At 44.3% G+C, this 20,923-nt stretch overlaps 1 long non-coding RNA gene across 3 annotated transcripts in view; it reads left to right on the top strand.

Moving 5' to 3' along the window:
* Nucleotides 1–20,923, top strand: part of LOC135899137 (uncharacterized) — a 154,379-nt gene that overhangs the window by 106,341 nt on the left and 27,115 nt on the right. For 2 of the 3 annotated variants that reach the window (XR_011512741.1, XR_011512742.1), the window contains exon 7: nucleotides 16,756–16,902. The exons of the other annotated variant lie outside the window; for it this stretch is intronic. This is a non-coding gene — a long non-coding RNA (uncharacterized lncRNA). The remainder of the gene's footprint in view (nucleotides 1–16,755; nucleotides 16,903–20,923) is intronic. 3 annotated transcript variants of the gene reach the window in all.

Genomic DNA, 20,923 nt, shown 5'->3' with positions numbered 1-20,923 from the left:
GAAATTTCTTCAGTTTGAAAGGTAGACAAATGACAAAAATTTACGACACCACAAAGAGGAAAAACACGTCAGAAAGATGGTCGGAATGAAGTCGCGTTTTTCAAGGAGGTTAATGTAAAAAAAAGTTAATTCGTGGGTTTGGAAGGAAAAGTTGGTACGCCTGGGTGGGTATCGAACCTGGGTCTCCGGGGTGCGAGACAAGCATGCTTTGCAGAACGAGGCTCCCGGATGTGCCTCCATTCTGCCTTTTCAAGATTGCCTCACGACACTAACGACCCCGGGTGTACCGAGCAGCCATACCCAAAGAACTTAGAACGCGGTGGTTCTGTGTACGAGCGGAAATTCTCTCGTGGCCCGAAGTGACTAGTCGCACCGGTGCTAAGGCGCTTAGGCCCCGTCATGTACGAAATAAAAACTCCGAACAGTTCGCCACACCGGCGTCATCGCAACCACGTGCGGAGAGCAAGGGACGCTCAACCGCGAGCCAATAAGGCAGTAATATACGCAGACTCGTTAAGCGGCGTAAAGACTTTATGTCATGCTCGAAAATACAGAAATTCAGTTTTGCAGTTCTCTTCTCTCTCCTATGTACTGTTTAAGCCCCTGGCGAGCATGTAACGATATGCGGGGTGCCTTTGCATGGAATCAGTGAAGGTAATATGCTGGCACACCAAACTGCCACTCCCTTAGATACGGAAGCTTGCATCATGTCCATAGCTGTTCTTGTCGTAAACCTAAAGACATACTTGCGGAAAAAACTGAGAGCCTACTGGCAGCATAAGTGGGACGCTGAAATCCTTAATATACTCTCCGTAGTCAACCCAGCGAGAGAAATAGAGAGAGAGAGAGAGGGGGGGGGGCTCTTATTAAAAAAATAAAGATTTTTGCCAGCGCCTATATAGCCGCTGGCATGCTACTCTGTGTAGGGATGGGGAATGGTATTCCATTCCCCATCCCATGATTCCAGAGGAGAGTGGCAAAAAAAGAGGATAAAAATAAATATGAAATGTCCGAGCGGACCTGATACTAATATTTACAGGTGACATAGCGGGTAAATTTAGGCTTTTGTATATGAAGTGTGCGATCTTTAAAGCTTTCCTATTAGACCAATTTCTGACAGGTATTTGAATAATAAATCCGAAACCCGTCGCTGTTTTGAAGGGCCGGGGCGTTGAACCTAAGATGCTCTGTAACGTTAACGGTTCGTGGCAAATCAAGTCCATTTGCTGCTCAAAAAATTGTCTCTCGTCGCGGTACATTCTCGTCTCTCGTCGCGGAGCATTCTAGTAATATGTGCTCCATTGTCTCTAAGTTCCGACAGTTATCACAGTATGGGTTAGTGGTAAGCCCTGTGCGGTACAGATATTTATTTGTGTATGCCACGTTCAGTCGAAGACGATGGTACAATGTCTCTGTGTCGAGAAAGTGGTCGTGGAATTTTCGGTCTCATTTCTGGGTGAATGTAACGCAGGAAGTTATATTGGGGAAGAGGCAGATTCCAGATGCGCTCTTTTTCTTGATATGTATATTTTGTGGCCATATTTGAAGCGTCGGCACATATTACTAGAATGCCCAGCGTACCGCGACGAGAGACAATTTTTTGAGCAGCAAATGGACTTGATTTGCCACGAACCCACAATTCACACAATTCAACCCACAATTAGGGTATTTGCCATCACTGACCAAGATGAAGTGATCTCCTTATTGTGCCGTCTCAGAATCGGGCACAATTAGGGTGCACAGTTTTTAACGGCGCAGCTGTTTAAGCTTTCGTTCCGCCATGGAGCGTTACCAGATAACTACACCCAGCTGTGCGCCGCCTCGCATTGTCTAGCAACAACCTGTGAGAGTACCGACCCACGTAACCTCTTCGCACCCCACACACGTAGGGTGGAGTCGTGGCGTCACAGGTGTGTAAAAGCTCTGGCCGGCACGGCGACACACCTCTTGCCTTCTCTACTCCGTGCTTACGTGCTGCTGCCATACGAAGACCGAAGAAAGTCCAGACGCCCGAAGAAGAAGCGGCTTACCAGTAAGAGTGCCATACTGCCAAGCGAGAAGCGATGCGTCGCCGCCGAGCTGATCCGGAACATCGCGCCAAAGCTGCGGCTGAGAAGACGTGACGCGCAGTCGAGGATCTCGAGTTTCAGTCCAGGGAACGCGAGATGTGGCGCCTGAGCGCTCGACATCGCCGAGAAAGCGGTCCCGGCCTGCGACTGCTCAAAAACTTCTAGCGTCAAGCCCTCCGACACACGGGGGGTGCGAGCAGCCGATTCCAACGCGAATTTCTGGCCATACAGTTTTGTCACAGCTGTCGCATCTGTGACCTACAAGGAAGCTCGGTGCGCGGCTCAGCGGGACTACGACCGACGAAGGAGAGCCGATCCTTCTCATCGCGCTGAGGCCGCCGCCGACAAGCGCCGTCGCCGAGCCGAGGATCCCGCGTTTCGGACCTGAGACAATGAACGCTGCCGAATGAATGCTCGGCGCCGCCGGGAATGAGCTCCGGGCCTACACGTCACCGAGAACTTCCAGCGTCAAGCCCAAAAATCCATAGGAGTGGCGAACGGCCGCTTCCAGAGTGAATTCCTCGGCATAGAGTTCACGCAGAGCTGCCGCGTCTGGGATCGGCTCTGGTTCCACGTGACTCTCCAAGGTGAGCTCGGTGCCGAACTTTGAATAGAAGACCACTATGCCTTGCGAGTGCTTCGCGAAGCCTTCCCTGACGCCATCGACCACGACGACGACCACGACGACGATTGGACGACTGGTACTGAAGCACTGTAGATTATACATTATGATGCACGTACTGTGGCTTGTATGCGTTCGACTTGCTGGGGCTTGTGTGGCTTACCGGCCTGGCTGTGTATGAACTCAGAAAAGCTTGGCGCAATTTCTCAAATCTTGGCTACACTTAGTATGAGCATAGTTAAGCCATGCATAACCTCGTAAGACTTAGCAAAACCTAGCAACGCTTGGTATGAGCCTAGCCAAGCCATGCACAACCTCGCAACACTTAGGAAAACCTAGCAACATATAGTATGAAGCTAACCGAGCCATGTAAAAACTCGTAAAACTTAGCAAAACCTAGCAATACTTATCAAAAGCCGGGACTGCCTCCACTGCGACTAAGCCTTGCACCACTAGTGCAAACTGCCCAGATTTTGTTTTGTCTGGCGGTCTACAGCCAGTGTGTAGCAGATGTGGGTAGACACTCAGTGTTCAGCGTGTCCTGTTGGAATGTCGCGAAACATAAACCGAGAGGAAAAGACACTTCCCTTTAGCATAAAGGCACTACACCTTGCAATGTTCACCGGCAGAGAAATGCTATTTGACATGAAATCTGTTTTTAGCCTTTTGAAATGACGTTGATACGCTCCATGTTTCCTGCCCAAGAAATTCGCAGCACGGCATCCTGCGAGAGGCCACAGTTGCGATGTCAACCTTTGTTATAGCACCTGCTCTTGTACCAAGGGACCCACTTATAGTCTGTTGGACTACTCATCATCAACCATATCTTGTCCATTTTTTATACATGTTACACTATCACAACCTTGTTCCACATCTCATACTCATAACATAGCCCACTACAGACATTATCGTATATTTTAATTCCTATATATTTTAAGCAGTTTACAGCTCTGAGTTTTAAGTCTTTATACAGTCACGTCACATGAGCCACTAGTGCACTGATCACTCATCATTACTGCCTTGGCTCTTTGGCCACATTTCGCCCTTGCGCTATCAAAGACCGCATATGATCATCATCATCATCGATCGTAACTGTTTCTGTTCGATTTCTGCAATCATCTTTCCATGATTCATCAATAATTTTTGGGCTACCCCAAATTCACCTGTCAGTCACGTGACGTCATGAAAACCGCCAGAACTCCCCATATTTTAGGACATGTACACTCTACTTATGCACGAGTAGATGGAACGAAAGAAAATAATTATTTCCGATTCTACGCCTTTCTTGTCGTTGGCCCTCCGGTATCGGTCGAAATTTCTTGGGCTGCCCCCCTTTCCCTTGTCTGTCACATGATGTGACATATGCCGAAAAAAAGTGAACTGTTTTCGGAATAGCCGGAGACTGCCCAGCTCCGAAAGTAATAGAAGATCGATGCCTACCGATCTCTTTGGAACTGGCTACTCGGGGATGCCAGGGAGAATGTATTCATTTCCGTATAGTAGTAAAATTTTTATGCGGCAGTATAACATTGTCGAGCCCTTTAGGCACGTATACGACATCACTCAGCCAACTCTTTTTCTCTGAGAAAAAGAGTTGGCTGAGTTTTTTTTTTTTTTCTCGTCGAAAATCGCGGTGGCGATTTTCGACGAGCCCTATCACGCTTGGCAAGGGAAGCGCGCAAATCGGACACACTGACACCGCCCTCCTTATCTGGTTATCTACTTTCACTACGTGAGTGAGCTTTTATTCGTTCCTGCAAAACGCTATAAAATGCGCACCTGGCTAATCCACCAACGGGACCGATGGTAGTTCGAGGGCGGGTTACAGGTTCCCGAGCCCACAAAAGTGTCATTAAACTTGGGTCCTCTCTGCACCATTATCAGGATTGGCCCACATGATGACTTTTTTTTGTCAACATCTCGGGCACATTTTTTTTGAAATCCTAGCCATAGACAGCTTCTCTGTAATATTGAAGACCGGTGTCCACAGTGGTTCATGCATCTGAGCGTCTCCAAGTGCTAGATCATGCAAGTATGACGCAAGCACACTAATGTCCCCTACCATTATACTTCAAACTCAATTAATCTTGAACAGGTCACATTCTACAAGTACCTTAGCATTATCATCGCCATTACATTAAACGTGGTTCAATTATACATTACAACTGTAGCTGAGGCTTCTGAATCATTTGGATTTATCAGATGATCCCGCTATCCGTCGTCACTCCCAGACCGTAATCTTTTCAAAGTTTACGAGCGTAATTTTATTATAAGCACGACTATTGCTGTACCCTAAGTGATATAAGAGCTACCTTGGAGTGTCCACAATAACATCACGTCACAAAATTTCAGATCTGGGTCTTTTCCATAAGCGGTTCCACTATTTCCTAGGCCAAAGAGAAACAGTACGTCTTCCACCACATCGACCTTCGTGTCGTCTATTTATATATTTAGGCAAACAACGATTACATGGTTCGACTAACACTTTAACCAGCCATTTCTTCAAGTTCCCATCCATGATTGGAATAACTTCCCTAACTCCAACCCTTTTCGTTTCCGGGAAGCATTTTCTAGGCTTCCATGCAGTCAAACACACCCTAGCGATTGAGGTACTTTGTGCTCACCATATTTCTGTTGCTTGATACTAATGGCCGTAATTGTGTTTCCTCAATTACATCTCTTATTTCTTTTGTTTTGTTCTTAGGTTCATGTTACTTGTTTTTGTCCTCACGATATTTATTTTTTCGGCCACGGCAGCCGCATTTCGATGGGGGCGAAATTCGAAAACACCCGTATCCTTAGATTTAGGTGCACGTTAAAGAGCCCCAGGTGGTCGAAATTTCCGGAGTCCTCCACTACGACGTGCCTCATAATCAGAAAGTAGTTTTAGCACGTAAAACCGTATAACTTAATTTTTTTAATATTTATTTTTTCAATGTATAACTGACATTATCTATTTCTGATGATCTTATGTAATGCCCTACTAAAGGATACCCTTTTTATTGAACCCTTAAGGATAAATAAAAGCCCCGTCACAACCCGTCACATTTCTAAACAAAGACATGCGACTAGCCGCTTGCATGTCTTGATCTCAATGGCCTGAATTCAGCTCTGTATGACTGAATAGCAACTTAGGTATTCAGAAGGTTCGGAGAATCGAGGGGCTCGATACTAATTCAGCGCCGCACATTTCGGTAACAGCCAAGATATTTGTGTCACTCGTGACTACAGTGCTACGGTCCTTCCTTGCGTTGAAACTTTCTTTTATTTGGTTAGAGTTAAGCGGGTTCGTACGTAACACCTATGGTTTTTCATATTCCTAGGGGTGTGTAGAGCAACCCCGACGAACGATAAAAGCACCTGCGCGATACGAGCGCCCGAGATTGCACCACACTGCGTTCGTATCGTGCACTTCCTTCGTCCAAGTTGCGTTACTCACCCCTAGGAATGTGTTCAGTCACCAACTCACCCAGCTTGTTGTGTTAATGTGGTTTTGCACTAGTTTACATGTGGTAAGTCTTTAAAAAAACATTGAATATAAGGCAATTGTCTACGACCTTATCTCTGTGCTTTACACATACATCAGAGTACAATATAGTGTATATCCACGGCCACCTCCAACATGCGGCCCGTAGAGAAAGACGAAAACCGGGCGCTTGGGCGAAGAGCACACGAGGTCCCTGCCTAATCGTTTTTCAGTTGGCCTAATTATGTCTTACCCTCTTTGCCCAGTTCCTGCTGTTTGTACATCATGACACTGGCGGCTATATATATATATATATATATATATATATATATATATATATATATATATATGTATATATATATATATATATATATATATATATAGTCACATCCTAAGAAGCCAACAAACATTGCCACCAAGGACAACATAGGGGAAATTCCTTGTGTTTAATAAATGAAATAAAGAAACGAAGAATTAATGGAAATTAAAGTGGATAAAAGAACAACTTGCCCCAGGTGGGAACCGAACCCACAACCTTCGCATTTCGCGTGCGATGCTCTACCAATTGAGCTACCGCGGCGCTGTTTTCCCATCCACTTTCTTGGGTATTTATGTGTCCTAGTAGAACCCAGGGAGTGTTAGCCAGCGCCACCACACACAGACCTTGGCGGCGGACGTGGGACGTCCTTTTTTTTTGACGCAGGCGTCACGAGAACGTGATCTTTTTTGGGTGAAGGCAACTGGTCAATAAACCCACATATACTACCTGAAGGCATCAATGTAGCCGGATTCGAAACGCTCGTTATGTACCCTCGGTTAACCCCCTTTCTGCTCGTTTATATATATATATATATATATATATATGTGTGTGTGTGTGTGTGTGTGTGTGTGTGTGTGTGTGTGTGTGTGTGTGTGTGTGTGTGTGTGTGTGTGTGTGTGTGTGTGTGTGTGTGTGTGTGTGTGTGTGTGTGTGTGTGTGTGTGTGTGTGTGTGTGTGTGTGTGTGTGTGTGTGTGTGTGTGTGCAGGTACTGTGCATTGATTTGCAAATACCGTTAATAGATTCGCCCCGGTGATTCTCTCAATATGCCATAATCTTTCTGCGTTATGGGACTTTATTCGCTTTTTGAATGTAGCCACTACTCTTTGTGTTTTGCTTGCATTGTGTTTTCAGTTATTTCTATTTCTGACATTGTCGTGCACCCAGCTCTTCATTAATTTTATTTTATGTTTGCTGGATTTGTAGTATTCGCAGTCCTTTCTTGCTGCCCGCCATGCACTGAGAGCCACGCCTAATGCGAGTTTGAAGGCCTCGCTGATTCCTCTAACTTTGTGTATTATGCGGGATATAGATATAAATATTTTTGTTTGATGATTGCGAAGAAAATATATACGATTAATGGTTCTGCTTTAGGGCTAAAGAATACTGTGCTATATAAGCCGGTTTGACTGGAGCTAACCGTATCTCCTGAGCCAGCGGTGTTTGCACGAGAGTTTAGTATTCTCGGTTGCGCAATGTCTAACTCTTACGTAAGGTCTACAATTACGTGGAGGCGACTGCGCCCTCACGCGAAGAACATGCTGGTCTCACGTGCAGAATGCAGCCAGCAGAAGACTCAGTATAAGCAAAACATCAATATAAGCAAAACAAACGTGTTTAAATTCGTGTTATCTCGTTGTTTCGTCATCTGCTTGCACCACTGTTTTCTGTGAGCTAGCAATGATGGTTGCATCTCACACGACGCCAATAAACCGGTGCTCTGCAATTCTGCACCGTTCTAACTTTGGCACCAGCCATTGCTCTTCAAACGAAATGACGGGATCTCAATAGCTTTCATGGAGAAGGCTCATTAATATGATTTGTTTAGCTGTACTGCATATGGGGCTGCAGATATGATGAATTATTCATATGACAGTTGGAGGTGGCTGTTGTAAATAGCTAATTTTCAAAGTGGTGTTCCGGCTCCATTCCACGCATTTTGCTGAGCAGGTGTAATAACACCCAAGCGTCCAAACTGCGGCCGTCAGCTAACGTTGAACTCCTTCTGTAGAAGAAAATCGACATGCATTATCCCCTTTAAACACTTGCGCGGACAATGTACAATAGCAGACAATTAAAGACGCTGAACGTCTTCCCATTGCGGACTATTATTTGTCAACGAGACGTGTTGATTGAGTAAATGGGTGTGAAACTTTGCAGCATTTACGAGAAAGCAGGTGCGACAAACTTACCTTGTAAAATGTCTGTACTGCGTCTAGGAACATAAAACTCGCCATGCTGTGTCTCCGAATGCGGTCATTTCCAGTGGATAACAAAAGCTGGACTATATGTATGTGTACTATGACCTTGCTATGAGACCTGCACTGGTGTCTATGCCATCTTTTGATATAGCATAAAGAAGCCCTTAGGTTTTTTTTTTCTTTGTTTGTTTCTGACAATTGGTAATTCGTGTCAAATATTGAGATGTGTACTTACTTATCCTTTTCTCGGGAACTACATTTCACCCCATAACAACACAGTTATCACTAAGCGCAAGATGTGTCCGCATAATTAGAACTGACAGGAATGTTATCGATTATTCTATCTGCTGTCTCTTTTCACCGAGGCTTGTGTAATCTGGTTATATGCGCGACGCGAATTGTGTAATACTTTACGCATAACACGCGGGCACCAGCGTGTTAGCCATAAACTATAAACTATGAAGAAGGGAACGATATTATTTATGCTTAAACAAAAACGGCCCCGTAATGGTGCTCAGCGTGGCTCAGAGTTGCTTACGCAGGTTAAGCTATATTATAAAAGAGAGCGTCTAAGCACGGTATATACTCTGGAAACTTCGATGAATCATGTATAAAAGCCGACGCGCTTGAGCCACTGATCCGGCTTCGATGACCGCCGACTGTGTTCGCCGCTATCGTAGTGCTTTGAGTGTGGCTTGCTTTTGTGAGCACAGGTTCGCCCAACAAAAAGTGAAGTTATTCACAGTTTTTCTGCTGTGTTTTTCCACCTTCACTGCTAGGCGACAATATGCATGTCTCTTAAAAACAGTGCACTCGTAGCGCCGAGATCGCCTGCGGAAGTGGCCCAAAATAACGCGTACACGTGTGCCTGTAACAACAGAGCGAAAGACAAGTGACTATTCGTCACGACATCAACATCAGCATGTGAGTATTGCTTCTATTAAAATGTAACCAGTATAGCTTGCTCAGATCTGAGCTCCACCATAAACTACAGTATAAAGAGAGGAACGACAGTATTTATGCATAAGCAAGAACAACGGTCCTGTGATGGTGCTCAGCGTGACTCAAAGGTGCTTTTGCGCAGGTTAAGCTACATTGTAAATGAGAAAACGTCTAAACACGGTATATACTTTTTTTTGCGCTCATACATGTCGCATACTGAGCATAGAGCCATCGGGTTTAAAGCTTTCATCAATGCACACCAGCAAGACCGCTCATCAGGGACCACGAACACGACACTCCACATAAACTGTATGTTACGCTGCACCTATATTAAGGGGGGAGGGGGGAATGGTAAAGTTATCCACGTGCCTTTCTCTCGGAACCTAACGATATGTACAAATAGAGAAATTTTAAGGGCGCCTAGATGCTATCAGCCCATCGAGTTCATACAACTTGCATGCATGCGCACGTGTCCTCAAAACGTATAGGTACGTGCGTACCATCAGGGTATGTTCAACGAAATGAGTACTGTAATAATGAGGGCGCCTTTTGCATTTAATTACAAAGGAATGCAATGGGCGATTTCTTTGTGCATGCATAAAGTATTGTGCAGTCCTATACGCGCGTTTTGTAGCATGCAGATGGGCACCGTTCAAACAAAAGCGAACGTGAAAGCGCGAGAAGGCATTGTAGTAGCTTTAAACACATCAAGGTTTCAATTTGGGCAGATAGTAAGCACTCTTCCACCAATTTACTGCATTGAGACAATTCCACGCTGTGTGGATATGCTAGAAGAAATTAAAAATTTTGCTGCTGCGGGGGTCTCAAGGCTTTTGCTCCTAACTACGGTGAACCACAGAGGTTTACGTACCATGGGATCTCGGTAAATGCTCATTTCCTGGCAGCCTGTAAAGGTAGTCAGTACATATCACAATCTTGTTCACATCTACTGGTAGAAGCTCCAAATGCGAGAACATAGCTGCGTTGTGAGGATACGCAGACATTCATCTTTTTTCTGATATTTTGTTTTCTGTAAAATAAGGTAGCCCAGTGTATCTGAAAGAAGATGAATAAAAAGAAGTGTGATTTCTTAGTAGTTTCAAAATGCTTGTTGTTGCAGCTTGTTCAGTTCTTTTTCCTCACTTCTAGGTCACACAGCTGTTTTGTAGAATATTCGGAGCATCGTGGCTACAGCGATTCAAAATTTTCTTAGTAAACACTTTAGCTTTGCAACCGCTCGAGCATAAAAGCAAATATCTCGTGGCAGAGCAAGAAATTACTACTTGCGCAACTTGAGGCGTGAACGCAGAATTTTACGACGAACACTTTGAAACTTTTGAATTCAGCATGGTACGCGGCGAGACCTGATCACTTTTGCAAAAAAACATGTAGTGGCCCAACAGTGATACCATTAGCACGAAACGTGTGCTTTGTGTTCACCTGTAAATCTAGCGCATATTTGCGAGCATATCCCTGAAGTTTCTGGTTCAGCCAACCCTATGTTGAGCAGCACAGATGTCGATTGAATTAGTGGCACTTTTATTTCTTCGGTCAAAAGGAGGTTCCACATCCATTTTCCTTGCGCTATTTACTGGAAGACACTAACAGGGACGAAATGACTACTGGTTTCCAAAGAGGACAGGAAGTGGCACGGGGTGTACTGTTTGTAACCAGTGTTCGTTTCGTCTCTGTTAGTATCTTCCAGTACATAGTGCTAGGAAAATAAATGCACACCGACTAGTCTAAATCGGTGCTCTCCTAAATGTTCCACATCTAAGGCCATGGCGACGAGTGACCCTGGTTAAAAGTTCCTATTTTAGACGTTGTACACATACGTAAATATCCAGGAATGTAAACTCGGGAGAAGCTGCTGCCATAGCTCAATTGGTATGCCAACACACGCGTCATGTGCAGGGCGTGGGTTTAACTTCAATCGGCAGAAGGTTTTTTTTTTTTTGTCCAAATGAAATTTCCTTTAGCGTATTGTTTCTGCACTTCGATTAAGCACAACAAATATTTTCCCTGTGCTTTTCTTGACTTCGTATGGCTGTGTTCCAACGAAAATTACGTCCCTCGGTTCCATTCCTTCTCATTCCTTTCTTTCTTTTGTCTGTTTTTGCCGGTGAACGAACGGACCGAGACCATATAACGCTCCATGACTGAACGCCAAGGAATGCAGCTGCGAATCTAGGCTGGCACTCTGGCCGCCGAGCTCCGGGTAGACTGCTTACCACTGGTTTCTGTATTGACTGCTGCTTGCAGCCAGTATTATTAAGGGGGTCCGTGCGCCCAGGTCACGCCACCCTAATGACAGCACTTGATTGATGCCGGCCTTGGAAAGGCAGCTCGTTTCTCGGTCGAGAAATAAGGGGCTGAAGCGTGTCCGTAGGTGCACACTTAGGCTAAAACCTGATTTATGGAGCCAGAAACACTGTCACGTGTTTAATGGCGAGGCAGAGCAGAAAATAGCGAAGGCACTTAGGAGAAGAATGAGGAGGATAATAGACTTGGCGACAGGAACACACGGTAAGAGATTTGCTGATCTCTAGCTGCCTAGAGGCGAAAATGCCAAAACGGCGGGAAAACGTGCATGAATATAAAACTTGCACTTTGCCCAGCTGAACAGCATGTCACGCCAGGGAAGCAGATCTAGATTAGTGCTTCTTGGGGCTGCTAAAGATATTGTTCTATAAGTGACACAAGCTGTTTTTTGTTTCACCTGGTATAGCCATATCATTTTTATGTCGTTCTTGGTCGACGACCAGAAATCAATTTGTCCTTAACTTGTTTCACGATGTGACTGTGTTTCAATCGGCACGAACTACCATCGTGAGAGAGGGTTCTTCGAACATTGGTCTACACTGCTGTCAACTTCCTTCAATTTTCATGCTAGAATGTTGTGATTCGTCACTGTGTCTGATGAGGATGATGAGGATGATGATGATGATGATGATGACGATGATGGTGATGGTGGTGGTGGTGGCGACGATGGCGACGATGACAATGATCATGATTATGATGATGATGATGATGATGATGATGATGATGATGTTTTATTGGCATCCACATTGAAACAGGCTCGAATGGATGGATGGATGGTATGAGCGTCCCTTTCGGAACAGGGCGCTGGCTGGCGCCACCAAGCTCTTGGTAATATATTGCTTAGACCCCTACCTATGTTAAAGAAAGGAAAAACAGGAGAGGAAAAAATACGAAAAATTCCCATCACCAAGCTTTCTGAACCCCTATTGTGAACTTTGTTGTGAACTTTGTTTTTGTACGCCTCCGTTGTTTGTCGTTTCCCCACTTCCACTAATTTTCCAATCGCCTCTTACTAATCTCTGCTGTGGACATTGCTTTCTCTCTGCTCTCGTTGAACCCAAGGGCTTCAAGAAGGCCATAGGTGCCTAAATTCACCGATGGGCAGATATCTCCATGTTCTAGTAAAACATGCTCCGCCATTTCCCTAGCTTTTCCACAGCAACCACATGCTTCTTCCTTGTATCTTACTTAATAAGTGCGTGTTCTAAGTCATCAAGATCTCGCTTCTAAAAGTAATGAGCTTCCCTTTGAGTTTTCATAAATTGTTTCCTTTCTGATTTCGTTTATCTGTCTTAAGCAATTACTCATAGCAGGTTTCTTTTCCATTGCCGCCACCCATGAGATTACCTCAGCCTCTCTGACATTGAACTTGACGTTCTTTGTTTCAACGTACTTGCTATTAAACTTCCTAGTTCTTTTCTTCCACTGTGAATCAAGGCTTTCCTGTACAAATATCTGAACACTGTCCCAGCTCGTTCACTTTCTGCCATATTTCTCAGTCATTCTTCATAATCAATTTTACTGTGAGCTTCCCTCACTTCAAAACATGTCCAGCCCATGATACCCTGCACGTATTTATTTGTAGTCTTCCCGTGAGCGCCCAGTGCTAGGCGTCCCATTGACCTTTGTTGCTAACAAGTCTTGACAGTACCCCTGACTTCTATCAAACAACCGCATTTCGAAATGAAAGTCCTGGAGACATTTCATCTTTCTGCATAACCAGGAGCACGCCGTACCTCTTGTATCCCCACAGCTCCCTGTGTTTCATTATGGCCGCATTTCTCGTCCCATTTGCTGTTAATCTTTTTTCCTGTGTTTCCATATATTCATTGTTTTCGTTTATGCATGTACCAAGCCATTTATGTTCTTTTGTCCGAGGTATTTTCTGGCCCTGCATTGACACTGTCTGTTCGCTGTTTACATTGACTACCATGACGCCTGACTTGTTAACGCTAAATTTCAGACCTAAATTCTCACCTTGCTGTCCACATATATTATCCAGACGTTCCATATCACTTTGCTTGTTAGCTAGCAACAGATTGTGGTCCACATAAACCAAACCTGGAAGCAGCTGCTATACTACTGTGCCCGCCTGTTTGTATGAGAGATTAAACCCGATATTACTTCCCCCTAGCGCCCGTTCCGTCCTTGCCATGAGCATCATAAACAGCAGCGGGGATAAAGGGCACGCCTGCCTTAGTCCTTTGTTGATATCAACTTTCGCCTAGCTCCTCATTCGTTACAATTTATCTAAGCATAACTTAGTGACTATGTCGTCACGCTACACAGCTCCAGGTCGCGGGTTCGATCTCTGCCGCGGTGGCCGGATTCCCATCAAGGCAGAATACAAGAACACTCCTGCACCGTGCCTTAGGTGTACGTTAAAGAACTCTGGTGCGAAGTACCGCAGAATTTAATGACAAATTATTAGGTGTTGGTTCTGCATAGGAGCATTCTAGAGCTACCATTTTATTCCGCTATACCGTGGGGAGGGCGCATAGCTCAAGTAGTTTGGCCATGGCATTATTAAATTTACAATTTCTCATTGCATTTAATTTGAAACAGATGTAAACCTTCAGGCGACATGTTTTCATTTCAGATCATTGTTAATCAATTGTACTGCTCTGAAAATTATGGGCTTAGTACTGGGATATCCGTGTAACACCATGGCTGCGTGTAACATAACGCTTGAATTCATTTAAATGAAATTAATGTACGAAATAAGTACATGTATTTACGTGTGTTCGAACCAACAACGCCAGGGCTCAGAAGCGGTTGCTTGGCCTCTACTCCACTACAGCACTTTTCATTTTTTATTGCGCAGACGTATCGCCACAAACGTAAGGAAAATATTGTTTCGGGTACCCGGCCACCTCTTAATAGGTAAACTCTAGGCCAATTAAAGTACACTGTCAATCAGAAAGACTTATCAGTCTCGAGTCAGTCACTATGCAAAGCAACTACACTGTTAAGTACCCGTTCACATAGCCGATCAATCCCAGTCCTACAAGCTAACAGATGTTTACTTCATCAATACTCAATATAGTTATTCGCTTGTTATATCACATTAGCTGAAATCCAACCAACAAATGCAAGCTGTGATACTCTATGACTGCGTTGCATTGCTAAAAACTAAATAAAACCACACAAACTATCGTTGCGCTGGTATTTCGCTTACCCACGTAACAAAATGGTTTGAACATATCAAATTCGAGTCAGGATAAGAAAATACGAAAACATGTGTTGCTCAAGGCATGCCTGAATATATGTAGAAGAGTGCAGAATAGCGTTGACCAAGTCCATGGATTCCGGGATTTTCGACACGATGCTGTGGATTGCCTCGATGCTGACTCTTAGCTCCGGCTCACCTGAAGCGTACGCACACCACATGCTTTAGTTTAAACAGTAGATCCCACAAAAAAGATTTACTGACATCCCAATACCTCCTTCATGTTCGGTTCTCAAGGTGTACTTGTGCTTCTCTGGAGTAGCAGTTCTAGGTTCATGACTGGCCAGAAAACTGCAAGTTTCAAAATACCACTGATAAGGGGAACTCCAAATTATAATGCTTTTGCGCGCTTTCAGGGTACAAAGTGGCATTTACTGAGTTAGGCATAGTGACACTCAAATGAAGAATTGTATTGAGCATAGCTTATATGTAAACGTTCGTTCGTTTGTGATTCGAGTTTCTATAGGTCATGTGAAGGGGCACTATGCAGTTGGGCTGCTTAGTGCAGTCAATTACTCTGGGCTGCCGTGTCTGTGCTTTCATCTTTCATGCCATTTGCTCAGGGCTATTTATTCTACGCTAACTGCGGCAGTCACCGGGCTGCTGGACAATTGTGACTTTATCATTATATATACCGTACCTCTCTAGAACTGTCCTATGTCATGAATGTTTCTTTTAAAGCTCCTAACAAGCCACCGTGTGAAGTTCTGTGGAAGAGGAGGGCCTCTTTAACGCTTTGGTCCATAATTAAAGGCACACAGGGAGTGCCAGGAAGAAAAGCTCACCTCAGCTGCACACGAGTACAACAAAACTGCAAGACACGTGTTTGAGTCTCTACAGCATGCTGCAAAGTGTGCTCTTTTCCTGACGAAAATTACGTGTCAAGCCGTCATATCTCTTTAAAGTGGATCGCTGTACTTCCAACACTTCAGCATGTGTACGAAAGTATCAAAAATTTCGCCTGATAGGTTTCACGGCAATCTATATGAGAAGTGTCCACAAAATACAGGACACGATTAACTGTCGTGCACGAAAAGTTTTATGTATATGTACGCAACACTTTTTTTCATACGTATTCTGAGTTAGAGCAGTCGATATAACATCAAAGGCGTCCCAGTGAGTGCCGAATTTTCCAAAAGCTTTAGTAGCCAAGAAAACAACGTCATGAAAGTTGAAAAAAAGAAGCCACTTCACTACTAGCGCGCTATCGTCTGAGCTGATAACATAGCCGTTGCTATGTAGAGACTTTTCTTACTGCGCTTGATTTCCGTCTGTTGGCACAGCATAGCTGCAGGTATAGGCACAAAATGTTATAGAAATAACTGCACCGTACTTCCACCCATCGCGTACCCTGGAGCATGTCCTTTCATCCTGTAAGTTGATTATCGTAGTGTGTTTTAAAAGTTAAGTTTCGTGTTTAGAAAAAAGAAACAAGAACACGTTATGCGTGAAGAACTTCTTATCATCTTGTTTTTTTGTAGTCACTTTTTTCTTTCGCGACGCTTCTTTTTCTACGTGATATAACACCAAAGTCCAGAGTATTTTTAACGCCGAATAGCAAGACATTCCCTACCACAAACTTTCTGCGTCAAATGTAGCACCAAGCACTGCGCAAAAAGAATGCAATTATTGTACGTTCTTATTCAGGAATGTGATTTCTTTCATTGTTTCATATCTTTATTAGACCGCCCTTTAAGAACAGAACCCATTGCCCTTTTTATATGTCTAGGTCTGTTTTCTTTAGTTCACGATTTACCGCCGAAGTTCCATCAACTAACTTCTTCCATTCGGTCATCGTCAAGCAACACGTGGCCTATCATGCCTCTATATATGCTCCACAACACCCGCATATGTTCTTCCTGGCAGAGAACTTTCTCAAGGCGTCCGGATCTCGACCCTCTCCAAACACCGCCGACTTCCACAGGCTGGGAAACTTCGTGGTCAAGTTCGGGGCTTCCAATTGGTTTACACAGCGGCGTTGCTCTCCGAGGGAAGGTGGCCTACAGGCGATGGGTGCGTGTAGCGTGGTCCCCCTTTTTTCCGTTTTTTTTTTTTCAACGAACGCCATATCTTTTATATAAAGGCGTTGTTCCTCCTATACCTGCTCTACCTTGTATTTTATGTTTTCTGGCGACATGTTGTTCGTGTAACTTTTCGTGTAACTTTTCAACGTATACCAAATTTTTTCCTTCGGCAGGTCGCAAATGACTTCTGCATGTCGCAGTGATTCCGGTCAACGTTGAAAAACTCCTGCACAGATTCAGCGTGCTAAGCAGAGAGTGATATTGACAAAAAACTGCGTGTAACTGATCTTTAGTCTCATGCTTTTTTTTTGCTGTTACAAACTATGAAAACAATGCAGCCAAGCCTGGGCAGGATGGTTGATCGTTTCACCAGCACCCCAAAAATATTGTCGACCTTATAACGTGGCCACAAACGCAATTGCCTTGCAATGACCAGATCTGTCTTTTCCTATCTTTCCCGATGAAATGTCGCTTGTTTGTTTGCTTTGTACTGCTGATATTGTTAAGAACAATGATTGTGGAGTGTTAACTTAGAACGCAGGACCATTCTAAAATCCGCGTGCCATTTCTGAAGTTGCGCATGCCAAGTAATGAGTATAACAGATAACTGTTGGTCTATTAGAACTGTAGAATGGGTAGCGAGCGAAGGAAAACGTAGTACAGAATGACAGGAAAGCAGTGATGATTAAACTAGGAAACATGCAATTTTAGTATGCAGTCAGCTAATGCTACACAAGTGTGATTGGAGATCGCTAAGAGAGGCTTTCAGCCTTCAACTGAAGTAAAGCAGCAGCGTGATGATGATGATGATTATGATTATTATTATGATGATGATGATGCCTATAATGATGCTGATGAGTTAGCGTGAAGTAATTGCATTTTGCAGAAAGCGTGTATTTCTTTTTCTCCCAGTATGTGTGTCAACAAGGCCGTTTGCGAAGCATCTGTGCAAGTTGTTGCCGAAGAAACCGAGCGCAGTGCTTTAAAGCCTAATCACCTTAAGTTTTAAATTCGTAAAGTTGCGGACGTTCTCTATTCTATTTTTTTATTTTTCGTCAGCTCAAACATGGCCTACCGATAAGTTAGGACAAATAAAGCAGAAGCAGAAGTAAATGAGCCATATATTACTCGCTTGGCATTTCTACATAATCCCTTTCAAATAGTTAAAGGCCAATACGCGGGTGGTTGTTTTTTTCTTGCGAATCGCATACGATATTTCGCGTATGCCAGCGTTGTCAGACTGACAGTGCAGAAAATAGAGGAAAGTTTGGCTTACTTTCATAGTGCCTGAAACGCGAGAGGAAAGTAGCGGAATCTGGTGAGATGTGGCGAAGGCACTGCGGTTAAATACGACTGTTTCTCAGACAAGAATATTAAGCTGAGAGAGTTGCTCAACGCTCATTTTAGGGTGATCGCCCTATTCAAAGGCAGACAGCAGGTTAGAAACGGTACAGTGCATGTTCTGTTTTTTTTCTTACCTTATGTCTTCGTGCGAGGAGCGTTGCCGCCATACAATGCCACTCACAGGTGGAGCCGCATAGGCCAATGCCGTTTCACGTGTACTGCCTCTATATACAGGGTGATTGAGCGAACACTGTCAAATTTTTTTAAAGATTGCCTGTAGCAGACAGCTCAATTGTAGTTCATGAGGTTGTCTACTTGAAGCGGCGGATAGTACTTGCACAAAAAAAAATTAAATGCAGAATTGGCTACTTAACAAAAATTGAGTAATTCACGTTTACGTTTTAACCAATTGCCTTACGACCCACACTGCAATTTACAAATGCTAGCCATGGAGTTTGCAACGCGAATTCACTTGGAACAAATTCCCAGGACGACATCATTTACGAAATACTAATTCCCAAAAATCGCGGAGAAATACATTGGCGTTCCAGTTATTTGTGAGCTTCAATGCAGAAAACGACGTTTTGTTCTTTTTGATAACAAGTTAACTGGAACACCAATGCATTTCTCCGCAAACATCGGAAATTTAAATCTAGAAACTGTTGTCATCATGAGAATCTGTTCTAAGTGGATGCGCCTTGCGAAATCTACAGCTAGAGTTTGTAACTTGCGATATGGGCTATAAGGTAATTAGTTAGAAAGTTAATCAGTAAAGTGTTGTTAATTAGTCAATTTTTCATTTCACCTTAGTCCAAGTAGGGTCCGCTGCTTCGAGTAGACCAACTCATGAACTATAATTGTGGTATATTCCACAGACTACCTTTAAAGATTTTTGAAAGTGTTGGCTGAAACAGCCTGCATAAACTAGTGGTGCCGCCTGCCACCGGTGGAAAGTGGTAGCAATCCTACGATCATGTCAACGAACCCGTTTTCAATTCACCAAGGAACGAACTAATCAGAAAGATGGAAACAGGTCGAATCGCCTTCGTGCAAAGTTGCGACAAATAATGCGCCCATCGCCACCGACCACCCTTCCAACATTCATGGCCATGCACATAAGTGTGCGACAGTACTAGCGTAAAAGACGCGCAGTTTAGGTGGCAGTTTTGAGTGGGACAGCTATGTGTCAGCAGGCGACCTCTCTGCCCCTATAGAAGCTACAAAGCTGCTTCCCGAAACAGACTTCGCTGTCAGCCAACTAATACCAACTCAGGCTGGCGGCCCTGCGAAACACGGAAATCTCGTCGGAACATCCAGCGGGCCTCAACCTCTGAGTCACTGTCAACGCGGAGCCCCGTGATGATGGCCCGAATACCTTGGATGCCTACGCGGCACTCAAATCGTTGCAACAGGCGCTAGCTTAAACAGCGAGCGCGTGTGGGTCAGTGGCGAGGGTGGCAGTGAAGGGGGGGGGGGGGTAAGTGTCGTGCTGTCGCGACGCCCCCGCAAAGCTTTCTCAGCTTTCCACGATGCTATCGGAGCGAGCGCGCAGAGGCGACCTAGGCGACCTCGAGCGCCGGCACATACAGACATGTCAGGACTCGCGTGTTTCTTTTACTTAAGCAACGCTTGGCGGCCAAAGTAGACATGGGTGATTTTTCGTGACGAATTAGGCTGGTACTGGCAAAAATTGTGCTAGCGGATTCCATGTACTCATGCAAAAGAAATGCAGGGGTTTGGAGTCTCGATCGATTTACAAATCTTTTGAATATACCGGCGTCCATGCTAATTATCATGGTGCCAGCGTACCAAAGCGTGGGAAGAAATGATAATATATCCTGACATTCGTAGCACATTTTCTCCGTGGCGAGTATGCAGTTATTGTGTTAGCCAATAGAAACGTCGCACCACCTTATTATAGCATAGATTACATAAGTTTTTCACCCAACCTTTCCAAAAATATCTCGAGACAGTTTCGCACTAGTACTTCTCTATATGTTAAGTGAAATTAGAAAACGCAGGTTTCAAATATGTATCTAAAACGTCCTCATACATCTTTGAACGTTAATGTTCATAACATATGAATGAGCTTACAAGTTTCACCTACCCACTGCTGGGTGTCATTGGCTATGAAGCTCTGCGACAGGGTACGTGGTTGCATTTCCAAAACCCGGAATACAAGAGTGCCTGTGGCCTTAGGTTTATGTGCACATTAAACGTCCCCGGGAGGCCGGAAATAATCAGGAACCATTCGCTACGACGTTATTTATGACTTTGGCGTTGTTTGAGAGGATTCACTCTTCTAATCAATGAATAAATCAATCGATCAATCAATGAGCTTCGCCCCTGTGCACAAATATACGCACATCACGGCAGCGCTGAATGTCAGACACGAATTTTCAACTGTGCCATCCCCTCGAGGTACGAAAGGTAACAACCAAATTACTGGCTATAAGTTCCTGTGGCTGACTAGACAAGCCCTGTACAAAACTTCTCCATGAGACTGACACGAGAGCTGACTACTATATCTCAGATTCTAATCCTTTACGTCGCACGTAATCGCTGCTTAAAAAAAACGATGTGTTCCCTCTCATTGCTCAAAAATGTATGCATACGTGTGTGTGTGTGTGCATGTGCGTGCGTGTGTGTGTGTGTGTGTGTGTGTG

This window comes from Dermacentor albipictus, chromosome 3 (genome assembly GCF_038994185.2).
Source record: "Dermacentor albipictus isolate Rhodes 1998 colony chromosome 3, USDA_Dalb.pri_finalv2, whole genome shotgun sequence".
In the NCBI taxonomy this organism is placed as follows: Eukaryota; Metazoa; Arthropoda; class Arachnida; order Ixodida; family Ixodidae; genus Dermacentor; species Dermacentor albipictus.
Note: the sequence above shows the minus strand (reverse complement) of the source record. Positions and strands in the feature narration are given on the sequence as shown.